Source organism: Sciurus vulgaris (assembly GCF_902686455.1).
Source record: "Sciurus vulgaris genome assembly, contig: HiC_scaffold_633_arrow_ctg1, whole genome shotgun sequence".
Lineage (NCBI taxonomy): Eukaryota > Metazoa > Chordata > Mammalia > Rodentia > Sciuridae > Sciurus > Sciurus vulgaris.
The window spans coordinates 9,320,052-9,328,007 of NW_027632389.1; the positions used below are offsets into that span (position 1 = coordinate 9,320,052).

A 7,956-nucleotide genomic window follows, 5' to 3' on the forward strand; every position below is an offset into this window, starting at 1 on the left:
GTGTGGTTGAGAAAGAGCCTAGTACTTGAAGAAGTTGTGTGTATTCATTTTTTCTTAGTAGGACTGCATCTGAGTTCATTCTAAGAATATAAAAATGCATTTTCATTCTAGACTCAGGTGAGAGATGATGAGAATGTCATTGGGCATCAGACATTATTAAAACTTTTGCTGTCTTTAAAAGTACTTTTGCGATGCAGGACTGACCAGCAGCCCCACACTGGCCTCTTTCTGGGAAGAGGTGAGCAGGGCCCTGACCCAGAGTCTCCTCCTCACCCAGGCTGGTGTTGGTGCCCAGGACCTCAATTGGGAGGAGTTGCTGGCACCACCTGCTCCAGGCCAGGACCTGGTGCACTTGAGCAGGACCCCCAAACCCCAAGGCAGAGCCCCTGCTTCCTCGACCTGAGCTGCAGCCCCAAGGGAGCTGAAGAGGTCCTCGTAGTGGGCATCCTGAACTCAGTGAGAAACATATAGATGTACATGGGAGAGGAGTACTGTGGCACTGGGAGGGGCAAGGGTGTCTGCCAAGGGCATCTGCTCTGTCCCTGATGGCAATTGCTGTCCTTTGGAGAAAAGCAATGTGTGTTCATAAGTAATGTTATGGTATATATGAGACCAATGTCAGCAAATTCTTCACCAAGCTGTCCTGCTCTAGGATCAAGGATAAATACTGACAAGGTCCAAACCATAATGGAGTCATGGAGTCAAAATTATCACCTGGAGCTCAGGAGTTGATGAATATGGTTAGGTTTCAGCAACAGAATCATATTCCCATTGGAGAGCAGCTTTAGTCCATTTTAGGAACTGTCAGATACAAGCACATGATTGTGCTCCAGCTATCGTCCACTTCTGTATCCTGGACAAGTCATCCTCCACACCTTTCCCTTTTAGAACTGCATTGACATCTGCAAAGGGGACTGAAAACTTACAGACTTCCATCAATAAAAGCACAAGACCACCTGGGGAGGAAATAACATGAACCATGACAGGTGTAAGACTGTGACACAGAACCATTCCCTTCTTGAAAATGATCTTAAAATGCAGTATCTTCTTTCTCACCAAAGAAAGCAAGTGACAAGCTCACTCCCCAGTTCTGAGTTGCTGCCCTTTCTTTCTAGAATTTATGCAGTCAAGTCAACAATCTTCGAGTGGGACATAATGCCAAGTGGCAGGAAAATGTGCCCAAACCCAGTGAAGGCATTGTTGGTGTTGCAATGGAAGAACAGCCTATTTGCTCCTGCTTGCAGCAGATTCTCTCTAAAAATATGGAACTACTGGAAAAGAAAATTGTGCACTGTATTTATCAGCAATACATCAACTCCAGGAGCACATAGATGAAAAGGTGGCCTTGTTGATGGACTTCCTGCAAAATCCCAACTCCCCACCTACTGGGCTGCCTCTGAGCCATTGTTACTCTGGAGAAAGAATTTCCGGTGGAGAAAGATAAGTGCTCAGCATATAGAGGCCTGCAGATATTCATTACCTATTTATTACAAAACCCAAACCTAAAAACATTTATGAAAGCCAAGTATTTGATGTCCTGTGAAGGCTTAACAGCTGACATAAAGTGACCTCAGTGTTTTTACTGCCCTTGTTACTGTGAATCCAGTACTGTACACTAAGAGGTAACACCAAAGTTAGAAGCTATTCTTGTTTATAATGTTTTCCATGTGCTGAAATTTTTGTATGCTTGTATTGCTTACAGGTTTTAAATATTAAGGATTTTTTTTGTGTGGTGCTGGGGATAGAACCCAGGGCCTCGTATTTGACAGGCAATCACTCTAGCAACTGCATTATATCCCCAGCCCATATTTAAAGATTTCTAATATAGTTCATTAGTTTTGTTTTGTATGTGTTTGAAGTAGTTTTAATTTGTACAAAGTCCTTATTTAATATCTGAGATTTATGAAAAAATGCTTACTTGGATTTATTTTTCTAATTGATCATCTTGGAAAACCGAGTGTTTTGACTTGAAACACTTAATTTCAGATCACCAACTTATATTTTATATTGTTTACTTCACATTTCAAAAATGGATGTCATGTTTGGTATATGTAAGATCAGTTCTCATTGTGGCCATTAATTTTATGCTTTGTCACATTGTAGCAGCAAATAGGAAAATGAAAAATCAAACTGGCCCATTCCTTATTAGGACTGTTACTTTGGATTTAGTGTTTGATGTAAAATGGGAGAAGTTGTCTTGTTTTACCTCAGTAACCAAGAACACATAATGAAGTCTCCTTTTTAGGCTGATACATGTTCTTTTTCCCAGTTCTTCCTGGCTCTTGTCCAGTGTGAACTGTTGAGGGTCTGTCTGTATTGAAGCATTTCAGCATATGAGTCCATGAGGCTGCAGTTCTGTCTAGTAGACTTCACTTTCAGATATGAGCTGGGCACAGTGCTGTATGCCTGTAATCTCAGTGACTCCGGAGGCTGAAGCAGGAGGATTACAAGTTTAAAGGCAGCCTCAGCAACTTAATGAGGCCCTAAACAATTTAGCAAAGACCTTGTCTCAAAATAAAAGTTAAATGAAAAAAAAAAAAAAAAAAAAAAAAAGCCTGGGGATGTGGCTTAGTGGTAAAGCACCCCTGGGTTAAATCCAATACCAAAAAACAAAACAGAAACAAATGTATATGTGTTGAAGAATGATGTATTTGTGTCTAAAAATAAATGGATCTTCTGGAAGCTAAAAAAAAAAAAAAAAAAAAAAAGTCTTTTGTTCCTCTACCTTCCTGCTCAACAGCAAAATAAAGCACATCCTCTTGAGTGACATAGTCTGGCTTTGTGGCAGTTACCACTGTCCATGGTGTTCATTGTATTATATTTTATCACAGTAACAAAGTGTGTGGTTTATTTAGTGTCATTTACTGTTACTTTATTCCAAAATTGTTTTTTTCTGCTGAATAGGAGATATAATTAAATGAATCCCTTAATGCCTGCTTATATATTTGGTTTTCATCCTGTGCTCCTACAACCCTGGGATTAGTTTTTTTCCCCAGAAATCTTTTTAATTGTCTTATTTTCTTCAACTTGAAATGTTACTGACAAGAAAAAAACCATTACTAATTTTGACCCTTGAAATTTTTTTTAGGAATTTCCCTGCCCTTTTGGATTTCTGTATTTAGCCTGCCTATCATGCCTATTTGATTAAGTTTAAGGAATTTGTTAATAGATTTTTTTTAATCATTTTCTATATGTGTTAAAAATTGTAGAGGTTTATAGGGGAGAAACAGGAACACTGGAAAGATCATGTGCTTCAGTTAACAAACTATTCAAGCTGCTTCCAGTAAATGTAATCCCTGAAGCATCCTCCTTCTAAAACTCTGACTGTGGAGTGAATTTCCAGGTCAAGAACATGAGGATGGCAGTTTCGGTAGCTGTTGCCCTCAGTAGTGTTAGTCACTGTTGGCATGTGACTTCTTTGAGATCAGAATGGATATTTTTTTTAAAAGAGGATACCTGTTGATAATTGTTTAAAATTTTTCCAAGAAACTAAGATAAACTCACCTTTTCTCTCCAAAAGGAAGGGAGTATATATATAATGTAGCAGTTAAAGTCAAATTCAGGGGTGCATGGGTGCTTTGGCTTAGCAAAGATCATATTGTATTTTCAGATCATTTTATTGTCAACCACTGTCTTGTGGTGTTCAGGATTCTGCTACTCTGGGTCCATTGAAGAAAGGGAAGTCACACAGTAATGATAACAGAGAATGTTTAATGTAAAGAATTACTCTTACAGGCTATTGCCTAATAAGAATTAAAGAGAGCTGTAAAAAATAATCATAATTGATGCAAGTGCATCCTGTGCTTTTAGGGCTGTGATTGAATAACCAAGCAAGCAGCCCACACAGAGTTTGAGATGCAGTCCTCATTGGAGAGGGCTTGTCTATGACCCCCAGACAGCAGAGAAAGGGTGTTGATGGAATTTGCTAGAATGTCACTCTCTCTGGTACCAGGGACACATGTTTATAGGAGGTATTTTAGCAGGACCTGTGTTCTACAGACTTGTAGGCTCAGGTGGGAGGGTGCAGAGAAAGCTGTGGGCTGTGGTGCAGAGCAGGAGCCTGGTGTTGGAGACACCTGCCAAGCAGTGCCCTAGACAGAAGCAGAACTCTTCTCTCCTGCAGTGTCTCTTGTGCCATCTGCTGAACATTATCTATGAGTTGACATTGGTACAGAAATTAGAATAGTTTTTCTTTGTACCTATTCCCTGGTTTAATCACAGCAGCAAATTGCTGTTCTAGGCTTTTCCTGAAGTACATATTCATAACTTTTGAACCCTCTGCCATCCAGAAACTTCTTGGAAGTGAAGTGTTGGTAGACTACTTTGGTCTCAGTGTCCACTCCTGCCTTTTATGTTCACATTTAGCTGATAATGGTCATTTCCCTGCTCTGTACCCTGTCACATTTTTAAATGTACAAAGGAAGTCATAGTCCTGGACGAAATTTTTGGGTATTTTTTTCTTATAAACATAGTGATAAGATTAATGGCTCTTTTTTATTAGCCTTAGGAAGTATTACACAGCTCCTTAGGCTTATTTTACCATAAGGATTTTGTTCTTGATTTATAAACAGCAGACTAAAATAATCACTTTTCATAGCTTTTGTTTTATGATGTGTTTAAAATCAGCCAGGATACTACAGCCATGAACTCTGTAAGTATGTCCTTCAGTGAGTTGTTATGTCCAATGAAAATATAACCTAGGTAGTTTTAGGGTTTTCTTCTTTGTAATTATTTTTCTTGACTTACTCTACACAAATACTAAAGTATTGTATTTTGTTTGTGTTTATAATCACAGGAAAATTCATGAATGCAGATGCTTTCAAAGTTTTATGATGGGGTTCAAGTGTCAGTAATATAGTGTGATGTTTTTGACTAGCTCTCATTTTGTTGTTGTTTCCACCATAATGTAACAATAAGAATTCAGAAGCAAAAATAGCTCTTGTAACCTTATGCCAGCTGGGTTTTATAGGTCAAGGAAATGATTTAGACAAGATAAGTGAACATTTCCTCAGTTATTTTCAGGTTGATACTCTGAACACATTTTTTAAATCTCTTGGGCATTTTACCAGTATTTTTGTATTCTTTATATTTACATTACTTATAAAAATTGTTCAAAATATTTGGTATTCTCTGAAATTTACTGTGGTTTATCACTGTATGAGTAATTCAGAAGATAATCTGTTGTGTCTCTTTCCTTCTGCTCCGTGTTTCTGTATCTATCTATATATTTTCATGTCAATAATCTCACTGGTTAGCCTGAGGACACTGAAATATCAACTCTTCCAACTTTATTGGGGAGTCAGATATTTCTACCAAGTTCTTTGCTTCCTAATTTACAGTGTTATTGAAACCATTGAAAATTACAAGTTTCACTACTTTGTAATTTGGTAATATCTTTGTGTAAGAAGTTTATCCTGTCTGGCTATTGTATTCCTTATTGACATCTTCTGATTTTGAACCCTTGAAGCGTTTAGATTACCAGTTTACCCCTTCCATTCCTTCTTACTTTTTAGTGTGATATCACTAATTAAATTGTAAACCCTTTAATACTGTTTTTTTCTCTTCATCAATGAAATATATTCTTCTTTAATTTAATTTAATTAATTGATTTTGCTCTACTGGGAAATGAACATAGGGGTGCTGTACCACTGGGTATATCCTTAGCCTTTTTAGCTTATTTTTTAAATTAAAGACATTGTCTTATATAAGGCAGGTTCTTTCAAAATATCCATTAGTCTGTGAACTTGTGATTGCCCTGCCTTAACCTTCCAAGTCACAGGATTATAGGCATGTGCCATACTGACCCCCCCAACTCTTCATAATTTTAAATGACTTGAAAACTAAATTGCACACTAGCAGGGATCTTGAATAATCTCAGTTTTAAGGCATTCTGTTAAGTGAAAGAAAGAAGCAAGTGAATAGTATTTAGAGCTTTACCTTGAAATAAATTTTTGTGCTGGGAATTGAACCCAGGAGTGCTCTACCAGTGAGCAAAACCCTCTTTTTAAAATTTCATGCCAGATTCTTGTTAAATTGCCCAGACTAGCCTACAACTTGAGACCCTCCTTCCTCAGTCTCCCAAGTAATTGAGATTGTGTTTGTGTCATCACTCCCAGAATGTCCAAAGAATGATTTAATTATCCTGGGGAAAGGAGCTGATGATATAACTGAAAACATCTCATTATTTCCATAGACTGTAAGGCCTAAGATTAAAATTTACTAGAAAACATTAAAGAAATAGGATATACATAGACCTTCTATTTATTTATTTATTTATTTATTTATTTATTTATTTATTTATTTTGGTTATGGCATTGAGCCCAAGGGCCCTTTACCACTGAACTCCATACCTAGCACATTTAATTTTTTAAATTTTAAGAGAGGGTCTCACTAAGTTTCTGAGGCTGACCTTAAACTTGTTCCTCCTGCCTCAGGCTCCTAAGGTACTAGGGTTATCAGCTTGTGCCATCACATGCCTACCTGGAAAAGGCCAGTGGGTGGGAACCTAAAAAATTACTTTATGAACAGGTGATAGAAGATAAACTCAAAGTGTTTATGAGCCTTCAGGGGACTCAAATTATATTTTAAAACCCTGACTTCTCATGTGAAAATTTTTGGAGATAGGGTTTCTGAAAAGTAGGAAAGTAAAATAAGGTCAGAAAGCTGGAACCCTGACACAATGATATTATTAAGTGTCCTTTCATAAAGAGACATCAGAGAGCTCAGTCATGGTTTGAGGTGCATGTGCACAAACGAGGTCAGTTGAGGACACAAGATGGTGGTCAATTTCAAGCTGTGGAGGAAGACCTCACCAGAAAATGATCCTGTTGGCTTCTAAATTTGGACTTCTGTCAGAACTGTAAGAAAATACATTAGTTAAGCCCAACCCCCAGTCTGTGTTATTTTGTTATGGCAGTCTATGTAGACTAAGACATGTTTACAAGTATTCTGGAGTTTGTTCTAGAGAAATTTCTAGCAGAAAAGGACTCATTAATGGTATGTGTGTTAACAAGGTATTTCCAGGTAGAGGTTTAATGTGGATGAGAAGGCATGGAAGCATGAGGAATTATGTGAAAAAGGGGATAAGGGAACCTCAGTGAAGAGATGTTTGGAGGTGCTTTTGAAATGGGATGGGGGGTCACATCAGACAGTACACTGCTGGAAATGTGGAAAAATGGAGCACAGATATGCATGCAGTTGTGTGACTTTGGACATAAGCCAGAATTTTAAGCCAAGTTCTGAATTTTTTTTATGAAATGGGGATGTAGTTTTTTTGTTCTCTTTTTCTTTTGCAGTGCTGATTATTAAATGCAAGATCTGGTGTAGGGTGGGCAAACACTCAACACTAAACTATATTCCCCAGCTGTCCTGTAGATTTTTTGTGAAAAATTAATACATTTCTGTGAAATATATAGTTGCATACCAGGCATCTAATAAATATAGCAGTAAAATATGAATAAAATAAGGTCTGTTGAAATCAAATCAAACGTTGAAATCATTACACTCTGCTTGTGGAGATTAATGGAGATTAGTTGTACATTGTTTTCAGGTGGAGTTAGGGCTGCAGACTAAGAAATTGCTTTTGTTTACTAATTTGGCTCTGGAGGATAAAGCAGAACCTTTACTAAATGGGAGAGATCCATCTTGAGAGAGTGGAGAAGGGAGCCAGAACTGAATAAGGGCACAGAGATGGCTGAGCACATTATCACACACCAGGAATCCCAGCAACTTAGTTGGCCACAGCGGGAGAATCTCGAGGTCAAAGTCAGGCTCTACAACTTAGACCTTGTCTTAAAAAGAACTGGAATGTAGCTCAGTGGCAAAGCATATCTGGGTTTAGTCCCTATTAGCAAAAGAAAGAAAAAAAGAAGACAATAAGGAACATGAATCTTGAGGGGTGCCAATCTAAGCAGCAGATTTCTTTCTTATCTAACACTTCACAGAGATGAGAGAGTA

The 7,956-nt window shown here is 37.8% G+C and overlaps 1 pseudogene across 1 annotated transcript; it reads left to right on the forward strand.

The window, feature by feature from the left end:
- The first annotated feature begins 100 nt into the window (after positions 1–100).
- LOC306652882 (ATPase PAAT-like) lies at positions 101–2,762 on the forward strand (annotated as a pseudogene). The gene has a single exon. The product of its transcript is annotated as an ATPase PAAT-like (transcript).
- Positions 2,763–7,956: the final 5,194 nt, after the last annotated feature.